This window comes from Procambarus clarkii, chromosome 38 (genome assembly GCF_040958095.1).
Source record: "Procambarus clarkii isolate CNS0578487 chromosome 38, FALCON_Pclarkii_2.0, whole genome shotgun sequence".
NCBI classification, from domain to species: Eukaryota; Metazoa; Arthropoda; class Malacostraca; order Decapoda; family Cambaridae; genus Procambarus; species Procambarus clarkii.
In genome coordinates, this window is record NC_091187.1 from 22,012,726 (window position 1) to 22,036,950 (window position 24,225).

Below are 24,225 nucleotides of genomic sequence, written 5' to 3' on the forward strand. Positions count from 1 at the left end.
ATTCCACTACTCCCTAAGCTTCCAATGTGTGAATATAAACAAATAAGTATCAGAGTCCCCCTGAACACACACTCTCAGGTGTCGCCCAATTTTACCCTGGGCTTTCACCTCGTCAAGGAGCAGCCAATAAAATAAAAATATAATTTTTCACCACCTATACTACTAACACCAGCAGAGCACACACGGGAGTCACCCGGTAATGGACTTAAATATGGTGAAAGGGCTCAACGTCGTACTTCTGGGGATTTGGCTCAGAACTGGTCTATTGTCAATAATATACACCTTAACTGTCCCTCTCACTGTCTGGACCGTTGCCGCCGTGAGGGGGGGCTTGGTGGGCAGCTGCCGGAGTGTGATGCTCCATGGGACAGTCCTCTGTCCTTTTGCATCCTTATGCTCCTGCTGCTGCATTTACTAATTTTCCAGACCCCTTTTCCTTTTCCTCGTGTTTCATTGTTCTCCCCATCTTCTCCTATCAAATTGTCATTTTTCTGCCGACCTTTTGCTTGTTTTGATTATTCTTTCGACCTTCTTTTTGTTTTGATGCCCGCGTGTTTGAGGAGGCATAATCTTGCACTTGTAGAACTGTAGTACCCAACGTCTCGAGCGAGGGGAACCTTTTATTGTCAATCCTCCTTTCGTCACTGAACCCACTCTAGACGGACTCACGGTTTTTAAGGTGTTTGTGGGGCGTATACTCAACGCACCCCTGGGGGGCCCCGGCAAGATCGGCGATAGCTTCTTGTTGGGTGTCCTGCCTCTAATTGTGGCTCCATGGTGGGTGTGGGGGCACATTCGTGAATGAAAGTTTTTCCACGTTTTCATGGCAGATAATGTTTCCCTTGTATCTTCTCAAGCTCGTGGGGTGGGCGACCAAGCCCCCGAGTCGGACTGTGTTGGAAGACCAAGCCCTGTAGCCCCCCGCTGCATTGGGCCCCGACGACCTGACTACTCCCCTCCCTCCTCTGTGGTAGGGTCGAGTCCCCAGCCTCCAGTGGTGACCACCTCGTCCCCTGGCACGGTTTCGTCTCTCATTGTGACTACTGTGCCTTTTATCCCCCCCCCCCTCCTCTCTCTCTCTCTCTCTGGGGGTTCTCAACGCTGTCCCCGCCACGGCCGCACTCGCACGATCCTTTCCCATAATAATACTTACAACGCCTTGTTTGGTCTCGCTACATGGGCTAAATACTTTGATCTCCACCATCTGGATTCTACTCCTCCTGACGATTTCTCCCTCCATAAACACCTTGTTGATTCAGTAGATGCCTCTGTTACTTTGAACTACCAGTTACGGTACACTTGTTGTCGCTGCTCCTTCTCAGGATGCAGCTACTCACTTAGCCGCTTTGTCCTGCATTGGAGAGACCCCTGTTTGGGTCTCCAAAAACGCTTGGTTAAATGCCAGTGTTGGCACTGTTCTCCTCCCACACCATGTTGCAACTGGTGTTCGGGACCTCAAAGATATTGCCATGAGGATATTATACATATTCTCGAAGCCCAAGGCCATTCTGTACTCCAGGTAGACACGTTTACTCGACCCCCTCGTGGTCGTCGCCGACAGCCCTTTAGAGTTGTAAAAATCACCTTTGATAGTAGGGCCCTTCTGCCCTCTATTATTCTTGCTGGTGCCAGATGCTCCGTTCAGGAGTACATTCCCTCTCCTAGACTTTGTAATAAGTGTTGGAAGTTTCGGGCACGGTGTCCTCAAATGCACCAGTACTGTGTATCTGTCCCCCCATGTGTGGGGACGATAGTCATTCTAAGTCAGAGTGCACTTCTCTCCAGGCTCGCTGCCTCAATTGCGGTGAAGCCCACCCTACCTTCTGACGCTCGTGTATGCACTACAAACTCGAGGAAGCCGTCCTCAACTTGAAGCACCGTGATCGCCTGTCTTTTCCTGAAGTGAGACGCCAAGTTCGTCGTCTCGCCACTTTCGTGGGCGTCTCCTACGCTCGCATGTTGCGTTCTACCTCTCCTTGTCCTTCCCGTCTTCCTCAGTCTCGCAACCGTTTCCAGGCCTTAAACCCGACCACACCCACCACCTCCTCCCCTATTCCTTTGCCTCCTGTCCCGGATAATCTCCCTCCCGGTTCATCTGAGGTTTCCCTCCTTCCTACCCAGTCCACCATATCTCCTTTGTCTTCTTCCCCATCTCCCTCCACTCTTTCTTCCCGACCCTCCCCACCCCTCAGTCTCTTGACCCTCCACACGACCTTTCTGTCCAGGCTGATATCCATCATCCTCCCAGCAATCTTCATGTTGTTCGCTCCCGTTCCTCTTCTCCTGCTGAAACCATTGAGTCTGTTACCCGGTACATTGTTACTGGAACGCCTGTCTCGTCGAGTCAGAAACGTAAGCCTGACTCCTCTCCTTCTTCCTCTCCGGCGGGTAAGAAGGTTTCGCTTTCTTCCCCACCACCTCCCTTTGACTTTGTCACTACATCCCCCCTCCCATTTCAGTGGTCGAATCCCCTATCCCAGATATGGAGGTTTCTTTCGCCCCCGATTCCCTCTCGGTTGCTGCCCTTCCTGAGGTGCACTCCTTGACTTCTGCCCTCCCCCCTCCTCCAGCTGTCCTTGCTTGCCCCTCTCAGTTGTCTCCTCCTCCGGACCCCGTCAGTCCGCCTCTGGTCTGTCCTCTTGCTCTCTTTCCCTCTATCCTTACTAAGTTTACCCATGCCCCCTAACCCAGATTTTGCCGACCCTTCTTGAGGTTATCTTGAGATGATTTCGGGGCTTTAGTGTCCCCGCGGCCCGGTCCTCGACCAGGCCTCCACCCCCAGGAAGCAGCCCGTAACAGCTGACTAATACCCAGGTACCTATTTACTGCTAGGTAACAGGGGCATAGGGTGAAAGAAACTCTGCCCATTGTTTCTCCCCGGCGCCTGGGATCGAGCCCAGGACCACAGGATCACAGTCCAGCGTGCTGTCCGCTCGGCCGTCCGGCTCCCCTGATCCTGAAATTATTTAATAAACTGTGTTCTTCTATACTTTTATTTCTTTCTTGTTCTCTGTTACTGTCCTTTCTCTTTGATAATGTCTATTCTTCAGTGGAATATTCGTGGATTTTATGCCAACTTCCATGAACTCCAACTTCTAATTTCACAGTTTTCACCACTTTGTGTTTGTCTCCAGGAACCAATGCTTGGTGCTCGTCCTGGTCACTTTCGTGGTTATTTCTTTCTTTCTCCCCCCCCAGCTCTTGCTGGGGCCCATAACTCTACTGCTCTCTTAATTCGATCTGATATTCCCTTCGTCCCCCTACTTCTCCCGTCACCTATCCATTGTTCTGCTGCCCGTGTTTTTGTGGGTAAATGGTATACAGTCTGTTCCATTTATCTCCCCCCCAAATGTCCCGCTTTCCCTTCCTGATCTTAAGCACCTCCTGGACTCCTTGAGAGCCTGTGCTCCTTTTGGGTGTTATCAACTGTCGACATTCCCTCTGGGGTGATGTTCTGACAAACACCCGAGGCCGTCTTCTCGAGCCGTTTGTCCTCGCTTCTTCTCTATCTCTTCTGAATTCTGGTGAGCCCACTCATGTGGACTCTCGAACTCGCATCCTTTCCTGTCTTGATCTTTCTCTCTGCTCGTTGTCCCTTTACTTACATTTCACATGGCAGGTTCTTGATGACCTCCATAACAGTGATCATTTCCCCATCCTTGTTTCCTTTTTCTCTTTCCACCCTCCCCTCTCCTTCCCTAGGTGGCAGTTTGCCAAGGCTGACTGGTGCCTATTCACCCTCCGTGTTACTCTCTCTGACCTCTCCTCTCTGCCTCTTCCTCGTGCCCTCCTTCTTTTTTATGACTCTGTCTTCAATGCTGCCCTCCGCTCGATTCCTCGCTCTTCCTCCCGGGGCACATGGAAGTACGATCCCTGGTGGAATGTGGACTGTGCTCGGGCTGTCCACTGTAAGCATGCAGCCTGCAAGAAACACCGCCGCCGGCAGACGGCTGATTCTTTTATTTTGTTTCAGAAGACAAGTGCAGTGGCCCGTAGGACCTTCTGTACAGCTAAACGTGAGAGTTGGAAATCTTATGTTTCCACCTTTACATCCGATACTCCTCTGCCGCAGATCTGGAAGAAGATCCACAACATTGTGGGCAAGTTCGTTCCAGATGTCTCGCTGGTTCTCCACCTCTGTGGTACCTTTGTGGCGGATCCAGTGAAGGTCGCGACCGAACTGGGTTCCCACTTTTCTTCTGTTAGCTCTGGTTCTCATCTTCCTCAATCCTACCTTCTTCATAAGCCTGTTCTTGAATCTTATCCTTCAGATTTCTGTACTTATCTTTGCCTTCCCTATAACGATCCTTTCTCTCATTCTGAACTTCAGTCTGCCCTGGCCCTCTGCGGATCTACGGCGGCGGGCTTGGATGACGTTCATTATGAGATGCTTCGCCATCTCCCTCCGTGCACGTCTCGGTATTTACTAAGTCTGTATAACCAGGTCTGGGAGTCGTCGTCCGTCCCTGAGGACTGGCTCGATGCCGTTGTACTCCCTATTCGGAAACCTGGGTCTCTCGGTGTGTCCCCTAAGGACTTCAGCCCTATTGCTCTAGAGTTGTTTGCAAGCTGTTTGAGCGTATGGTAAATGTCTGTCTGATGTGGTTCTTGGAACACCATCACCACCTCTCTTTCTCAATTTGGTTTTCGCAAATGCTGCAGCACGACTGATGTCCTGGTGAACTTGGAGGTCTATATTCGTACTGCTTTTGCTTCGAAGACCTCTGTTGTTGCTGTCCTTTTTGACCTGGAAAAGGCTTATGACACGACGTGGAGGTACCATATTCTTTCCCAACTTCGTTCTTTTGGCCTTCATGGTAATCTCCCTCTCTTCCTTCAAAGCTTTCTCTCTCGTCGTACCTTTCGAGTCAGGCTTGGTACCACTCTCTCTGCCTTTTTTCGGCAGTATGAAGGTGTGCCCCAAGGTAGTGTTCTTAGCACTACTCTTTTTCTGGTTGCCCTCAATGATCTTCTTTCCTCCCTTCCATCTGGCATCTTCTCCGCTCTTTATATTGACGATCTTAATCTTTGCTGTCGGGGTGATGATTCACCTCTCCTTCAATGGTGGCTTCAACTTGTGGCTTCAACTCCCCTGTTGAAAAGGGGGAGCACCGCTGGGGACGACACACCCTTCCTGCACTGGCCCGCGCTCGGCCTCCCTGGCTGCCCTGGTAGGTAGTATCCCTTGGTTCCGGGTCCCATCCCTTATATATTGGTTTGCTGTATGGTTGATGACATGCCTATTCTTACACAGGCTCATGGGGTGGGCAACCAGGCCCCTGAGTCGGACCGTCCTGGAAGACCGGGATCTGTAGCCCCCGCTACAGGACCCGGTTTAGGCCCAGACTGGACTCTTCCTCCCTGCTCCCCTCCCTCCTCTGTGGTTGGGTCGAGCCCCAAGCCTTCTGTGGTGACCGTCTCGTCCCCTTGCATGGCTCCGTCTCTTCTTGTGACTACTGCACCTTTCGACCCGTCTTTCTCTCTACAAGTTCTCATCGCCGTCCCCGCCACGACCGCTCTCGTATGCTCCCTTCCCATCCTACTTCGTTCCATGCTTTGTTTGGTCCTGCTACATGGACTAAGTACTTTGACCTCCAACCTTTGGATTCAACTCCTCCTGACGAGTTTTCCTTCATAGGCATCTTGTCGATTTCGTGGATGCCTCTGTCACCTTCAACCCCACTCGTCTTGGTACCCGTGTCGTTGCTGCTCCTTCTCAGGATGCAGCCACTCGTTTGGCCGCCTTATCCTGCCTTGGCGAAACCCCTGTTCGGATCTCGAAGAATGCTCGATTGAACGCCAGTGTTGGCACTGTTCTCCTCCCACACCATGTTGCGACCAGTGTTAGAGATCTCAAGGACTGCCACGAGGATATCAAGCATATCCTCGAGGCCCAGGGTCATTCTGTCCTCCAGGTGGATACGTTTACTCGTCCCCCTCGTGGTCATTGCCGTCTGCCCCATCGGGTTGTGAAGGTTACCTTTGATGGTAGGACCCTTCCGCCCTCTGTTATTCTTGCTGGTGCCAGGTGCTCCGTTCAGGAGTATATTCCATCTCCTCGGCTCTGCAGTAAGCGCTAGAAGTTTGGGCATGGTACCCTCAAATGCTCTAGTCCTGTCTCTCTCTGTCCCCTGTGTGGAAGCGAGGGTCACTCTAAGTTGGAGTGCACTTCTCCCCAGGCCCGCTGCCTCAATTGCGGTGAGGCCCACCCTACCTTCTCCCGAGCGTGTATTCATTACAAACCTGAGGCGGCTGTCCTCAACTTGAAGCACTGGGACCGTTTGTCTTTTCCTGAGGCTTGGCGCCAAGTTCATCGTCTCCCCTCTTTCGCTGGTGTCTCCTATGCTCGCATGGTGTGCTCTTCCTCTCCTCGTCCTTCCCGCCTTCCTCGATCTCACGACCGTTTCCGAGCCTTAGACCCGGACACGCCCACCACCACCTCCCCTGTTTCCCTCCGTTCTGTCCCGAAGGGTCCCCCTCCTGGTTCTCTGTCTAGGGTTCCCCTTCTTTCTACCCAGTCTGTCACGTCTCCTGTGTCTTCTATTTCGTCTCGCTCTAGTCCTCCTTCCCGTCCCTCTCCTCCGTCTCTTGGCTCGCCACACTGCCTGACTGTGCGGGCCGACGTCCATCGCTCTCCTGATGGTTGTGTTGTTCGCTCTCGCTCTTCTTCTCCTATCGAGACACTGGAGTCTGTAGCCGAGTACATTGCTGCTGGGACGCCTGTATCTTTGAGTCAGAAGCGGAAACCTGGCTCCTCTTCTTCCTCCTCCCCTGTTGATAAGAAAGCTTCGCTTTCTTCTTCACCCCCTATCTCTGATTCTATCGTTCCTTCCCCTACTGCTGCGGTGGTGGAGACCCCTGTTCCTACTGTAGGGGTTTCTTTAGCCCCCGGTTCCATCTCGGTTACTGCCCTTGCTGAGGTGCGCTCCCCTCTTTCTGCCCCCCCTCCTCCCCTTCCTTCTCCTCCAGACCCTGCTCGTCTACCTCTGGTCCATCCTCCCGCTTCTTTCCCTCCTTCTTTACTCAGTTTACCCATGCCCCCTAACCCTGACTTCGCTGACCCTGATCCTGACTGCGCTTTTTTTAGCGTGCTGTGTTCCTTCTTCACCTTTGTTTCTTCTTTGCTCTCTGTTGCTCTCCTCTCTCTCTTTGCTGATGTCTTTTCTTCAATGGAACATCCGTGGATTTTACGCCAATTTCCCTGACCTCCAACTTCTCATTTCACAGTTTTCGCCCCTTTGTGTCTGTCTCCAGGAGCCGATGCTTGGTGCTCGTCCTGGTCGCTTCCGTGGCTATTCTTTTCTCTCCCCTCCCCCAGCTGTTGCTGGGGTCCATAATTCTTCTGCTCTCTTGATTCGCTCCGATGTTCCCTTTGTCCCCTTACTTTTTTCCTCGCCTCTCCACTGTTCTGCTGCCCGTGTTTTTGTGCGTTGATGGTACACGGTTTGTTCCATTTATCTCCCTCCCACTGTCCCACTTTCTCTTCCCGATCTTAAACACCTCCTAGACTCCTTGCTGGAGCCTGTGCTCCTGCTGGGTGATTTCAATTGTCGTCATGCCCTTTGGGGTGATGTGCTGACAAACACCCGGGGTCGCCTCCTTGAACCTTTCATCCTCTCTTCTTCCCAGTCCCTTCTTAATTCTGGTGAGCCCACTCATTTGGACTCTCGGACGCGCTCCCTTTCTTGTCTCGATCTTTCTCTGTGCTCGTCATCCCTTTCCTTAGATTTCGGGTGGCGGGTACTTGATGACCTCCATGGCAGTGACCATTTTCCTATCTCTGTCACTTTTTTCTCTTTTCGCCCTCCTCTCTCCTTCCCTAGGTGGCAGTTTGCAGAGGCTGACTGGCACCTCTTTACTCTCCGTGCTACTATTTCCGACCTCTCGTTCTGCCTCTCCCTCGCGCCCTCCTTCTTTTTCATGACACTGTCTTTGACGCTGCCCTCCACTCTATTCCTCGCTCTTCCTCTCAGGGAACGCGGAAGTGCGTTCCCTGGTGGAGTATGGACTGTGCTCGGGCTGTCAGCTGTAAGCGTGCAGCCTGGAAGAGACATCGCCGCTGGCAGACGGTTGTCTTTTCTTTTGTTTCGGAAGGCGAGTGCGGTGGCCCGCAGGACCATCCGTGCGGCTAAACGTGCTTGCTAGGCGTCTTATGTCTCCACCGTTACGTCCGAAACTCCTCTCCCACTGGTCTGGAAGCGTATCCGTAAGATTGCGGGTAAGTTCGTTCCCGATGTCTCACCGGTCCTTCGCCTCCAAGGTGCTCTTGTGGCGGACCCGTTGCAGGTTGCGACCGAGCTGGGTTCCCATTTCTCCTCTGTTTGTTCTGGTTCTCATCTTCCCCAATCCTTCCTTCTTCGTAAGCCTCTCCTTGAATCTCGTCCTTTAAATTTCTGTACTTATCTTCACCTTCCCTATAATGATCCCTTCTCTCTCTCTGAGCTTCAATCTGCCCTAGCCCTTTGTGGTTCTACGGCAGCGGGCTCCGATGGCATTCATTATGAAATGCTTCGGCATCTCCGTCCGTGCACGTCTCAGTATTTACAGAGTCTGTACAATCGGGTCTGGGAGTCGTCGTCAGTCCCTGAAGATTGGCTCGATGCTGTTGTTCTCCCTGTTCAGAAACCAGGGCCTCTTGGGTCATCCCCCAAGGACTTCCGCCCTATTGCCCTCACGAGTTGTGTCTGCAAGCTCTTTGAACGTATGGTTAACGTTCGTTTGATGTGGTTCTTAGAACACTGTCACCTCCTCTCCCCTTCTTAATTTGGTTTTCGCAAGTGCCGCAGCACATCGGATGTCTTGGTGAACTTGGACTATATTCGTACTGCTTTTGCTGCGAAGACCTCCGTTGTTGCCGTCCTTTTTGACCTGGAAAAGGCTTACGACACTACTTGGCGGTATCATATTCTGTCTCAACTTCATTCTTTTGGCCTTCGTGGGAACCTCCCTCTCTTCCTCCAGAGCTTCCTCTCTCGTCGTTCCTTTCGTGTGTGGCTTGGTACTGCTCTCTCTGCTCCTTTTCAGCAGTATGAGGGTGTACCCCAGGGTAGTGTTTTGAGCACTACTCTTTTTCTGGTTGCCCTCAACGATCTTCTTTCCTCTCTTCCTTCTGACGTCTTCTCTGCTCTCTCTGTTGATGATCTTACCCTTTGCTGTCGGGGTGATGATTCGCCTCTCCTTCAACGGCGGCTTCAACTTGTGATTGATGCCGTGTCGTCTTGGGCCACCGATCATGGCTTTAAGTTCTCTGCGTCTAAGACTTGTGCTGTGACTTTTACTCGGAAGCATGTCGTTCTTCGTCCCTCTTTGTCGCTTTATGGTCATCCCATTGTGTACAGGGATTCCGCAAAGCTTTTAGGGTTAGTCTTTGACACTCGTTGTCTTGGTCAGCCCATATCTCTTACCTCCGAGTTGAGTGCTCTAAGGCCCTTAACCTCCTTAACGTTTTGTCCCATACTTCTTGGGGAGCGGATGGGCGCACGCTCCTCTATTTGCACTCCTCTCTCGTCCTGTCTAAACTCGATTATGGTTGCCCTGCATACTCTTCTGCTTCTCCTCCTACTCTTCGCCGTCTTGATGCTTTGCACCATACTGGGTTGCGTCTCAGCTCTGGTGCCTTTCGTTCTACTCCCGCTTTCAGTTTGTATGTTGACACTGGCTTTCTCTTTCTTCAGGACCACCGTGATTGCTACTGTCTTCGCTATCTTGCGCGGTCCTTACAACATCCTTCCTCTCGCCTCTGTCGTGCATTGACTTTTCCTCCTCCTGTAGTTCCTGTTCCTCTTCATTGTCTCCCACTTTCTGTCTGGTTATCTCGCTTACAGGATTTTCTTTCTGTTCATATTTCTAATGTTTCTCCTCGTATTGTTCCTTCCTTACCTCCGTGGAGAGTCCCCTTCCCAAGTTTTGTACGTCCTTGACTTGTATTACTAAAGCCTTTACCCCTCCTACAATTCTGAAAAGCCTCTTCCTTGAGCACTTTTCTTCGCACTCCCACTCTATTTCCATCTTCACCGATGGGTCTAAGTCTGTGGATGGTGTGGGCTACTCTGTTGTTTTTCCTGACTGTACTTATATGTGTCGCCTCCCTTCGGAGGCTAGCGTCTTTACGGCAGAACTTTATGCTATTCTCTTTGCTCTTCGTCTCTTGCTTTCTCGTTCTCATTCCTCCTTTGTGGTTGTAGTTGACTCTCGTAGTGCCCTCATGACTCTAGGGTCCTTTAATCCTGTCCATCCGGTGGTCATCGAGATTCAACATTGGCTGTTTCTTATTTCTGGTAAATTTAAATCAGTAGAGTTTTGCTGGGTTCACAGCCATATTGGTGTTTCTTTCAATGAGCGTGCGGATGCTGCCGCTAAGGAAGCTATCCGTTCTTGTCCCATCTCCCGTAAAGGTGTTCCTTATTCCGACTTTTATCATGTTATTCATTCCTCCATTCTTGCCCGTTGGCAGGGTTGTTGGTCCTCTGTGGTTAGTAACAAGCTGCGTACTCTCAAACGTAGTGTGTCTCCGTGGCCTTCCTCCTGCCACCGTAACCGGCGGTGGGAAACTGCTTTGGCATGGCTGCGGGTTGGTCATACTCGCTTAACCCACCGTCACTTAATGGAGCGCCGCCCTGCTCCTTATTGTCCGAATTGCGTTGTCCCTCTTACAGTTGTGCATATCCTTGATGAATGTCCTGACTTCCAGGACGAGCGTGTGTCTTGCTTTCCGACCGCCCCTCGCGGTCACCTGTCCCTCGATAGAATTCTAGGTGAATCGGATACTTTTGATATCGTTCGCCTTATGCATTTTTGTTCTCGTATTGGCATTCTTGGTGATATTTAGCGCCCTCTGATTATTATTTCGCCCTTTGATGGTGCTACATAGCCTTCCCGGTTTGGTGCCTTCTTTTGATAATTACCTTACCTTAAAAACACATTACTTTTACTACTGCATACTAATATTATAAGTTATACTACATGTCTACATCACATTTAAACTACCCAACATCAGAGAGGAGGGTTTATCATGAGAGCGAGGAGGTCAACATGAGAGAATGAGGGTGAACATGAGTGTGGGACAACATGAGATATATTTTAAATAATTACTTATTACCTTCATGAGGAAATACTGATGGTGTTGAAGGTGTATTGTGAAGTGTAGTCTTCACTGGAGACGGCTTTTGCAGGCTTGTTCTATTAGCTGAATAGTTATGTTTATTACACACACTTGTTAATCAAATAATATTAAGTCATTAATATAGTTTAAACTAGCATGAGAGAGCTGGGGGGGGGGGGGGAAGCCCTGACTACTCCAACGTAGTCCAATCCAGAAGGTTTTAAAGCACAAGCACTGAAATACACTGAGCTTCCGGGCTACATCTGGCAGACGGGAAATCTGGGAAACCAGCGGTAGAACTCTCCGGCTTCCTCCGGGCTACCCCGGACGGACTGACGTCTTGATAACCCAGCGACATAAAGGAAGGATGCCTATAAACGAGGGGGGAAGGGAGGGGCCTGGTTGACGACCGTGCTGCAGGAACACCAGCCCCGAAAACGTCACGGTAAAACACAAGGTAACCACCCTATTAAATCTTATATAGAAGTACAGGTACACACTGAAAGGCAAATATGGGATAAAAAGGAGTCTACACGTGGACCTCACGTCGCTAGGTACCACACTCGGCAGAAGAAGGAAGTCGACACTGTGGACTTCGTTGTCTGGGCCACACCCAAGAGCAAGCAACCCTGGGACCACTGGGACCTGCGACTTCGACCAAAGCAGAGAACCGCCAAGGTAAAATGCCTTCAGGACAACAAAACCCATCATCGAAATCAACAAAATTTAGACAAAACCTGTCTAGAAACGAAAACAATAAAACCAAGTATAAAGAAAGAACCCAAAGATAATAAAAAGAATCCCAAAGAAATCGTTAAAGTACATAAGAGGGTGACTGCACCCGCTGGAACCAGGGAAGGAAGGCCCCCAATGAAGCCAAAAGTCCAGCCTCACAGAGGGGACAAACAAAAAGAAATAAAGGTAATAACAAACCTGCTTGTTTCTAGTGACTAGATCGAAGGAAAACCAAAATTTCCCTGAAATGTGACACGTGAAAAGCACCTGCTAGACAAAGTGGGAAAAGTCCACTAAACCCCATATGCACAGAATAAATGCACATAGAAGAAGAATAAGCTTAATATTAAACAATTAGAAATAAACACAATATAACCAAAATAAGAAACCAAAGCTAAAGACAAAGTGAATTAAAGGGAGAAACAAACATAACTGAAATTATGTGGTAAAACAAATACAATAAGGTACAGCAAAAAGCCTGTAGAAGTGTTAGCCAAATAAAATGCAGAAAATATAAGTAACTAAAACTATGTAGATAAGAACTACATAGAACTATAAGAACTATACAAGAGCAAGACTATATAAGGACTATATAGAACTTTCAGATAAGCACAAAAATTACTCAAAGCTTCTAGTACTTCCAGAGGGAATTAAAAAAAAAAAGGCAAGAGAACTGAGTTTAGAGCAGTTTTTAGTTATTTTTTTTTTAAACCAAGAGCATAAATAACCAAACAAAGGAAGCATGGTTAAATATCTATTTAGAACTTTTAATGTTATTTACTACTAATCCTTACTTTCACTTAAAATTAATATGTCAGATAGACATGGATTTTGTGGAAGGTTTATTTCTTTTGAAGGTGTATTCTCATAAGAAGATGGCGAACACTTCTTCTTGGATTGAGAAGAGTGCTGATTGCCTGAAATTATTTAAATTGTTTAATGCATTGAATGACATTTTTCAAGTTGCAATTTTTTTTAAATTACTTTAGTAGGGTATCAATGCTTACGTTTATTATTCTCGGCATTCTCTGTTTCATATCTGAAGAATGGTTTCCTTTTTCGTTGTTGAAAATGGTCAACATCGTCTTCAGTTTCCACATTAGACGTGTCTTCCGCAGCTAAGCATATTCGTTTTGCAACGTCAAAATCATCTGTAATAATTGAATATAATTAGTAATATATCAGTGAGATATATATTTATCATTACCTATTAGTTGTGAACACTAATAAATAACTTAAATCAGCTTCCTAAAGAGATGTTTAATAATACGACGTACTTGATTTGGAACTTGTATCTGGGGAAAGTACTTTGCACATAAGTCTTAAGGAGCTATGAGGAAACCCTGCTTGTGATTAAAATATAATTATAATGCTGTTTTTATGTCTGTGCAGTGTTAAAGTTATAGTGAATGAATGAATGAATGAATGAATGAATAGGTGTCGTGTATCTTAAATCTTACTAACTATAAATTTATTACCTACCGGTTGTTGACAGGATTGATGATATGACATGCACTCGCCAGGTTGTCGTGTCCGGTTTTTTATGCTTTTGGTCACTAACTGTATGCCTGTTCCGAGGCCACCAGCACAATATGGTTTCCTGAAAAGTCAAAATAAAATGTTATATGCAAATTTTAGCACTAATTTGGAATATTTTTAAACGAACTCAATATATGCAATTTTTTAGTTTCAAAGTAATGCTTACATCATCAGCCTTTTTAATCCAGGTTGTGGAGATGATACCCACACTACGATCATTGAAGCCTACCACAGTGTACCGCTATTTCACATGTCATCTAAAAAATTGAAAATCTTATTAAGGGGTTATTCTCTCAAAAAATTTGCATAAATTTGGTAATAGATTTATGGATAAAATTACTTGATTATGTCAAGCATAGATTAGCCACATTTGTAAATGATTTTCGGTTGGTATAAATAGTAGCTGCCATGTATGGCTTAATACAGTATTATTTCTTCACGTGCTCTCAAAATATTAATAATTTTCATGAAATACAGGCTAATGGGAATTTTTAACAAGTAAATAATGGTCAAAAGATAATAGCTTTAATAAAAAACGAAACTGTGAATCTCATTAGCCTACAAATTTAGTTCAAATTATTATTAAAGCATGGATACAGTATTTAAATACGTACTTGTCATAAGTCATGTAGTATTGACAGAAACGTATTTGCACTTTGTCTCGATCATCATACCTGTGCAGTTCAGTTTTCTTCCTGGAATCACCTTCATGGATGAATTCCTAGTAAGAACCTTAAATGATCCAATTAATTTGGAGTTACATGGTGTCTCAAAGAGAGGCTGACTTCTCGAATATACCCTGCAAAGGAGCATGCTGTCTCCATTTTCATCGGTGTCACTGAGTGTCCAAAACTTGGCAGCAAGTTTCACTATTCAGCAAATAGGCATTGTTTGGTGCCTTGGTATATATTTCATGTTCTGTATTTGGTGTATAAATCCTTTGAGCATGCTGCATCTCTTTCACCCTCTTTGCAATTTGAACAAGAAGGTTTTTACTTGATTGAACCATATTCTTAACCTGCTGCAGGTAAATTTCAAATGGAATTGCTGAACATCTGTCCAAACTACCAAATTCTTTGGCATCAGAGGATATGTGTGTTAGGCAGTGTACATTGTACACAAAAAATTCCTTACCATACAGCTCACGAGCCTTTATCATAAAGTACAGCAAAAGATAATTGGCTGTAATTTAACTAAATCAATTTAGGTGATACAAGAATAGAAATGGCTACACTCTAGTCAGGAAATGGTCATACAATTCTTTGGGTAAAATCCCCTTCAGTACAATCTTACCGGTGTAGAGAAGGATTTGCCTGTATTCAGTCGCTTTCCAACAATCGCCCTCTCACCATCCGGCCTGTTGGCGTTGTGAGGGGGCTTGGTGGACGGCTGCCGGAGTGTGATGCTCCGTGGAACAGTCCTCTGTCCTTTTGTGGCCTTGCACTCCTGCTGCTGTCTTCTCTAATTGTGCCGGATCGCTTTTCCTTTTCCTTATGTTCCGTTTTTCTCCCCCCTCTTCTCCTATCTGCTTGTCGTTTCCTGCCGACCTTTTGCTTGTTTTGGTTATTCCTTTGGACTTCTTCTATTTTGACGGCCGGGTGCTTGAGGAGGCATACATTACACCCGTAGAACTGTAGTACCCGACGTCTTGAGCGAGGGGAACCTTTTATTGCCAATCCCCCTTTCGTCGCTGAACCCGATCTCGACGGACTGATGGTTCTTAAGGTGGCGTATGTGGGGCGTGTACTCACGACGCACCCCTAGGGGGCCCAAGCATGATCGGCGATAGCTTCCTGTTGGGTGTCCTGCCTCTAATTGTGGCTCCATGGTGGGTATGGGGGCACATTCGTGGATGAATTTCTTTCTCTTCGTCTGTATGTTGATGAATATTTCTGTTGTACCCTCTCTGGCTCGTGGGGTGGGCGACCAAGCCCCCCGAGTCAGCCTGTATTGGAAGACCGGGCTCTGTAGCCCCCGCTGCGTTGGGCCCCGACCTTGCCCCTCCATTGACCCTCCTGACTTCTTACCCCAGCTCCCCTTCCTCCTCTGTGGTTGGGTCGAGCCTCAAGCCCCCAGTAGTGACCACTTCGTTCCCTGGTGCGGCTAAGTCTCTCGTTGTGACTACTGTGCCTTTTAACCCCCCCCCCCCCCCTCTCTCTCTGGGCGTTCTCAACGCCGTCCGCGCCACGGCCGCACTCACTCGATTCCTTCCCGTACCGATACGTATCATGCCTTGTTTGGTCCCGCTTCATGGGTCAAATACTTTGATCTCCTTTCTCTTGATTCTGCGCCTCCTGATGATTTCTCCCTCCATCGGCATCTCGTTGATTCCGTGGATGCCTCTGTTACCTTCAACCCCACTCCTCTCGGTACACGTGTCGTTGCTGCTCCTTCTCAGGATGCAGTTTCCCGTTTGGCTGCCTTATCCTGCCTTGGCGAGATCCCTGTTTGGGTCTCCAAGAACGCTCGGCTGAATGCCAGTGCTGGCACTATTCTCCTTCCGCCCCCTGTTGCGACCGGTGTTCGGAATCTGCAGGACTGCTACAATGATATTCGGCATATCCTTGATGCCCAAGGCCATTCTGTCCTCCAGGTAGACTCGTTTACTCGTCCCCCTCGTGGTCGTCGCCGCCAATCCCTTCGGGTTGTGAATATTACCTTTGATGGTAGGACCCTTCCATCCTGTCATTCTTGCTGGTGCCAAGTGCTCTGTCCAGGAGTATATTCCTTCTCCTCGACTTTGTAACAAGTGCTGGAGGTTTGGGCATGGTGCCCTCCGCTGCACTGGGACTGTCTCTTTCTGTTCTTTGTGTGGGGGTGAAGGTCACTCTAAGTCGGAGTGCACTTCTCCCCAGGCTCGCTGCCTCAACTGCAATGAGGCCCATCCTACCTTCTCCCGTGCCTGTATCCATTACAAGCTTGAGGCAGCCGTCCTCAACTTGAAGCATCGGGAGCGTTTATCTTTTCCTGAGGCGAGGCGCCAGGTTCGCCGGCTCCCGCCTTATGCTAACGTCTCTTATGCTGCGTGTTGCACTCTTCCTCTCCTCGTCCTTCCCACCTTCCTCAGACCCACAACCGTTTCCGGGTCTTGGACCTTGATACGCCCACTGCCCCCTCCTCTGTTCCTTTGAGTTCTGTCCCGAAGGGTCCCCCTTCTGGTCCTCTGTCTGGGGGTTCCCCTTCTTTCTGCCCGGTCTGTCATGTCTCCTGTGTCTTCTTCCTCGTCTCCCTCCGATCCTCCTTCCCATCCTTCTCCTCCATCTATTCACTCTCCCCGCCGCCTGTCAGTGCGGGCTGATGTCTATCGCTCTCCTAACGACCGTCGTGTGTACTCTCGTTCAGCTTCTCCTGTTGAGACACTGAAATCCGTTGCCCAGTACATAGTTGCTGGGACACCTGTCTCTTTAAGTCAGAATGTAAGCCTGGCTCCTCTCCTTTCTCCTCCCCGGCGGGTAAGAAGGCTTCGCTTTCTTCCTCGGCCCCTACTTCTGACTCTATCGCCCCTTCCCCTCCTCCTCCTCTTCCTCCTGACCCCGCCTGTCCGCCTCTGGTCTCTTCTCCAGCTTCCTTCCCTCCGTCTTTGCTCAGTTTACCCAGGCCCCCTAACCCTGACTTTGCTGACTCTGATCCCGGCCCTGATCTTCTTTAACGTGCTATGTTGCTCTTTTGCCATTGTTCCTTCCTTGTTCTCTGTTGTCCTTTCTCTTCTCGTCGATGTCTATTCTTCAATGGAACATTCGGGGTTATTACGCCAATTTCCTTGAACTCCAACTTCTGATTTCGCGATTTTCACCCCTTTGTGTCTGTCTCCAGGAGCTGATGCTTGGTGCTCGTCCTGGTCGCTTTCGTGGCTATTCCGTTCTCTCTCTCTCTCTCCCCCCCCCCTGTTGCTGGGGCTCCTAACTCTTCTGCTCTCTTGATTCGCTCTGATGTTCGCTTTGTCCCCTTACTTTTTCCTTCACCTCTCCATTGTTCTGCTGCTCGGTATCTTTGTGGGGAAATGGTTCACTGTTTGTTCCATTTATCTCCCCCCCACCGAGTGTCCCTCTTTCTCTTCCTGATCTGAAACACTTACAGGACACCTTGCCAGAGCCTGTGGGACGAAGTGGTCACCACTGGGGGCTTGAGGCTCGACCCAACAAAAGAGGAGGGAGGGAGCTGGGGGAAGAAGTCAGGATGGTCAAAGGAGGAGCAAGGTCGGGGGCCCAATGCAGCGGAGGCTACAGAGCCCGGTCTTCCAATACAGGCCGACTCGGGGGCTTGGTCGCCTACCCCACGAGCCTGAGAGGGTACAACAGAAACATTCAACGACATATAGACGAAGAGAAAGTAATTAATCCACGAATGTGCCCCCATACCCACCATGGAGCCACAATTAGAGGCAGGACACCCAACAGGAAGCTAGTGCCGATCTTGCCGGGGCCTCCTAGGGGTGCGTCGTGAGTATACGCCCCACAAACACCACCTTAAGAACCGTCAGTCCGTCGAGATCGGGTTCAGCGACGAAAGGGAGATTGACAATAAAAGGTTCCCCTCGCTCGAGACGTTGGGTACTACAGTTCTACGGGTGCAAGAGTATGCCTCCTGAAGCACCCGGGCGTCAAAATAGAAGAAGTCCAAAGGAATAACCAAAACAAGCAAAAGGTCGGCAGGAAACGATAAGCAGATAGGAGAAGAGGGGGGAGAAAAACGAAACAAAAGGAAAAGCGATCCGGCACAATTAGAGAAGACAGCAGCAGGCGTGCAAGGCCACAAAAGGACAGAGGACTGTCCCACGGAGCATCACACTCCAGCAGCCGTCCACTAAGCCCCCTCACGGCGCCAACGGGTCGGATGGGGAGGGGGTTGCAAATTAAAGATATTTCTGCCAAATCTCTTATTGTTGATTTAGGATACAGCCTTAAAGTTTTCAACATTTCCTCCTGTAACCCCCAAGTAGATATACATCATGCCTGATTTAGTCTCAGTAGGTATATGTTTAACTGTATTCAGTAACGAACGAGCTTTTTTGGGGAAGTCAGTATGTCCCGGTTTTCTCAATTTTTTTAATAAATTATCAATGGCATTGTGTGTTATGGCATATTTATTAACCCATACTAACAATACATCTGATAATGATTTATCATCCTCATCATCACCACTGCTCTCTGACTCTGATGATATTGGGTCATGCTCATCAATCATGTATCAAGTCCAATCCCTCTCAAAAATTAATTTCCTGAGTATTACAAGATGACGCATCTTCATTGGATCCACAACCAATATTAGGTTCTGAATTAGATGACAAAGCAGCATGGTCATCATTCATATCTATGCTGTTTGTTGTAACATTTGCCAAAGGATCCTGATTCAACAACTGAATCTCAACCTCATCACTATTTTCATTTTTGCCATACTGGGAAACCTGCTCTTTTAGGAGTTGTTTTTTGGCCCGTGACTTACGCTGCCATCTTGTGTGGTATTCTCTTCTTCTTTCTACAATGTGAGCATACATTCTGAAGGAGAAAGGCCAAGTCCTACATTACTATTACAAGATTATTAGTAAAGTAATGTACTACAAAAAGCAAATAAAATGAGGTAAACTAAACTTTGAAAACAAATAATAATTAAAACAGGTAAATTACTAAAATAACAGAAAGGCTTAAGCATACATAACTCTGCTTAAGCCATGTAAAGCAGACAGATGTGATGGCAATATATGGGGGGAAAAAATTAAAAAGCTAAGATATAAAACTAATTGAGATCAAAAGCATGAATTACACTAAAGTAGGGGAAAATAACAAAATGACTTCATAAAAAAATTATCCAATTGCCAACAGCAACTCAGTAGTAGGAGTCTAAGAAACAAAACGATTTAAATGCTGTTATTTGCAATGAAACAATACATATTATTGCACTTACCGAAACATGGACGAATGTAGAAAATAGAGAACTATTAGCTAAATGTCCCATAAATGGATTTAAAGTATTTCACATAGATATATTAGACAAGAAGGGGGGGGGGGGGAGAAGCTATGTATGTTATTGAATATTTGAAATGTAGTCTCGAAAAGACCACATTTCAACAGGAACGTGCCACACACCAGTCACAAGACTGAACCTCGTAGAGGCCAAACGTCTAACCAGTAAAATGGTAAAATAAGCCAGTAAAATTTTGTTTACCAAAGCAAAGTTGCAAAACAAGGAAACAGGATTGGTTCAACAGAAATTTTGAGAGGGGCCAGAGACCAAAAGGCACAAAATGGAATAACAGGAATCGATAAAATTGAGAGGAAAGAATTCCCGAGACCTGGAACTTCAAGAACAAGAGGTCATAGAATTAAACTAAAGCTGTCGAAGAACTATATACACACTATAAGCACCACCAATTAACACACCAGGCATCATACACGCACTGAATGAACCTGCAGACACACAATGAACACTATCAACATAGCATAGATTACTCAATAAAAAATCATTAAGTTATTGGACCTATTCATTTAGACTTATTCATTTATCTTCGATTTAACACAACAGGCACCAGACGCACACTAACATCATACACACTTGGATAAAACAAACATTAGGCTGGAAGTCAGAAAGGAATTTAAGGAATTTTACTGGATAGACTTGCTGTTAGGAAAGAAAGTAGATGAGACGAATAAATGTATGTCAATTTTGTGAAATATATGATAAAGGAACAAAAACATTTATATTAAAACAGATGCAGAACTAAGAAACAGGATTTGTTCAACAGAAATTTTGAAATTGTTCAAAACTTTAGTTAGACCAAAGTTGGAGTATGAAGAGGTTGTATGTTGCCCATATCTTAAGAAGCATATCAACAAACTGGAAAGGGTGCAGAGACATGCCACTAAGTGGCATTAACTAAATGCCATTAAATATGCCAAATATACTACATAAATATATATACTACTCATGCACAATACTAGGATGCACAATAATGTCCTGGGACGTCTGTTTTTCATAATATAAATAAATGATTTAGATTTAGAGTTGAGCAGCAATATTGGGAAATTTACCAACGATACAAAAATTGGGAGGGTAATAAACACAAAGAATCACTATCACTTCAAGAAATCTAAATAGGGTTTTGAAATGGTCAAAAGATTGGCAGTTGCAGTTTAATGCTTAATTCAAGCGAAGGTTATACCACATAATTTAAGGAGATGGTGGATATAAATAGGAGCTATTGTTGTCCCCTAACTCCCCTTGCAACTTCGGGGGGGTGGGGGGGGGGATAGGATGTTTATGTAGCTTCAGGGCACCAATCCCCCCAGCCACAGGGCATGGCGAGAAGGCACCCCTAAGCATACCTAATTACCTATCAAACACAAATTAAAATACACAGTTTGCGACCTCAAGCAGATGAACATCGACATCAACACTTGGGAGGCAGCAGCTGCGGACAGGTCCGCCTGGAGATGCAAAGTGCAGAAGGGACTCCAGCAATTTGAGGATGACCTGAAGAGGCAGGCGGAGGATAATAGACTTCAGAGGAGGTCTTGACCACTGTCAGACGCACCCGCTTCAGCGTTTATCTGCGCTCGCTGCAGTCGGGACTGTCATTCTCGGGTTGGCCTTCACAGCCACAGCAGGCGCTGCATCCAACTAGACTACAACAACTAGACAACCCAGGGCACAACTCCATAACCCCACGGGATTGACGGATGCCTACTATTACTTCGTACACTCAGGAATATTGGAAGATATTCTTGTGCTGTATTTAGATTTTGCTAGTGGAGGCTTATAGATCAGCCTGACATTTTATGTCCTCTCCTCATTTTTAGTCAGAGTTCATTTGTTTTTGTATTGAGGCTCGTATTTGCTCCCCTGATTACATGTATGACTATACCATCCAGTGAGATTGGAATGTTAAATGAACTTATAGCTAGTTTTTTTATCTACACTGTGTAATCTTTCATATAGAATAAGGTAGCAGCACATTCCTGTGTGTACCTAAGCTTGTTAATAATAATAATAATAATAATAATAATAATAATAATAATAATAATAAAGTCTCTAGATATTTCAGCTCATAGATGTTTTGCTTCCATTCTAAGACTAATATAACTGAATACTATAGACACTTGCCAGAACCAATATAATACAGAAATAATATAATAGCAAAAATCATTTCTAAAACTGTTGGCATGCCGGCGAGACATGGACAAATCAGCTGTGATTTTCACTTTCCCTAAAAATAAAAAAAAATAGAAGTATTAATAATTATTGTATATTAAATTTCTGTATTTACAGAATTAAGCAAAATTTAATCACGCATAGAGAATTGCTTGGTATTTTCACTTTCCGAGCAGCAGATTGCTTTAATAAGGGGGAAACTGATAACATATATGGCATGAACAGCCATGATAAATAATTAAATTACTGAGAGCATCTCAACGCTCTGAAAATTAAAACCATCTCACGGTTCTGTAAAGGAGACAAAATAGAATTAAATAATATATACATATAAATTACTGGAAGGTCAGTTCCCAAATTTGCACAATAAAATGGAAACATACTGAAGTGAACAATATGCTGGGGTTGATGATATGATCAATTCACTGGAATCTGTGCCTGAAGGAGCTTCATTGGATTTGAACTATTAGTAGATATTGGAATGGGAATGGATCTGAGGAAGTGGCAATAGAAGTACATGTTTACATTGAAACAGAGATTGAGCTAGGGAACAGTTGCCACAAGGAAACCAGCTTTAGCATTGACTGTAACAGATGGTTATTTATTTCACTAGAACGCATAGCATTTCGGGCAGATCCTTAATTTAACATATAATTTTAAGAAGGTAATTTCTAGCAAAATTCAAAAAATGTTTACAGGTCCATTGCAAGTACAAAAATACATTGTAAGAAGGTACAAAAAAGAACACTGTATAAGAAATTTGACATAACAAAACAGAAGGTACATTAAAGTAAATTTAAGGGGTAATCGACAGGTACATTTTAGCATAATTTGAGAACTATTGCAAGATATAATGCAGCAAACCATGTGTACAACATGATACAAGATAGCAACAATGATTACAATGGTAATTTTTTTTTTTTTTTTTTTTTTTTACATGCAAGCATGCGTATAATTTACCAGAACAAATATAACATAGAACAAAAGTACAAAGCACACATATGTACAAGGACAAAGGAACAAATCAATAGAAGACCAGCCAGAAGGGCTGACCACAAAACAAAAATGCATATACAAACATAACACAAATATAAACACAGCGTAAGACAAACATAAGGGAAAACCCCAGGACAAAATGCACACAAAACACAGAGAGGCGAGAAACATACAAGAATAAGGACAATAACAAAGAAAACAGATCCGCCATAACAAACGGAAGGCAAAACAAAGTGGCAAAACATAACAAAGAGCACACAATATGACAAACAAGCGCACACGACATCCACAACCGAACACACAAACGCACAGGAACCGCACACCCCCCCACTAGCCATACAAGAAAACCCACAATACAAACCGGAGCACGCAGGAACCGGGAAACAATACCCACCCCACCCACTCACATACACACCCCACAACCAGGCAACACAAAATACATAGAAATCACTTGCGAGGAACAACGTGAGAAATGTACTTCTCTGGGAAAAGATCACGAGGATACTTCGCCTTGTAAGCTTCCCAGACAAGATCTTCAAGGTCGGTAGGGTTTTTGATCCCCCGCTCTCGAGCGGGTATCATAAACTCAGGAACATCTATATCTGGCGGCATCGGCCAACGCCTAAGGTCACTGACGCAAGTCGCATAACGAGGCCGGGGAGCGCCATCCACGCCCTTCGAGGAAGCAGACGACACTGGAGAAGCGGACGAGGGTCGCCGAGCCTGCCACGCCTTCGCCATCGGAGCAGGGGCCGGACGCTGAGATGATAGCACCTCCACGGATACCTCAGGAGACACGGAAGGGACTGCAGGAAACGGAAGAGGCAGCAAGACCGCTGCCGAGGAAACGGGTAACGAGGAAGGGGCCACAGAACATCCAGAGCGAGCATCCTTTCTCAACATCACCACCAAGCCACCCCGCTCACTACCAACCACAGCAGGGGGAACCACCGCCCACGAAGAACCGGAGCCATCCGACGCAGGCAACGCACCTGAAGCAGGACCCTCTGACACCGGACCAAAAGTTGAGGCCGAAACGCCGGCATTGGCATCCTCAGGCAAGTGTACCTCCGCCACCACCGTAGTGTGCACCACATCCGGAGCCACTCCACCGTCAATGAAAGTACGACACTCGTCGAAATCGCCAACTTCAGCCCACGCAGAAGAACGCCAGGAACGCTTAGGCTCGGGCCGCACATCATCAGACCCGGAGGCAGACTCGGCGAACCGACGCACGCCGCAGTACGGCAGCCTCCTCAACCACACGGGGCACCAGGCCAGGCACAGGAGGGAATGCCGGATCCACCCCAGCTCCCAGCACAGCCGGAACAGACGGCGAGGGTGCAGGGACCGGGACAGACACAGCAGAGGAAGAACTGGAAGACGAGGGGTCCGAGCAAACGGCAGTCGGAAGAGGCTCAGGGACACCAGCCGGAGCAGGCGGAGCACTAGGCGAGGACACAACCTCCGGAGGAGATGCGGCAACAACAGGGGGCGCAACAGGCGGAGCACTAGGCGAGGACACAACCTCCGGAGGAGATGCGGCAACAACAGGGGGCGCAACAGGCGGAGCAACAGCTAATACAGAGGGCACCTCCTCAGCCGAAGAGACGTCCATACCTACCGAATCATCCCCCACAGGAAGGGGCGGAAAATCCTCCTCACTGAAGAGATTCACTGGTGCAACAGGAGGCGCAGAACAGTCAGCA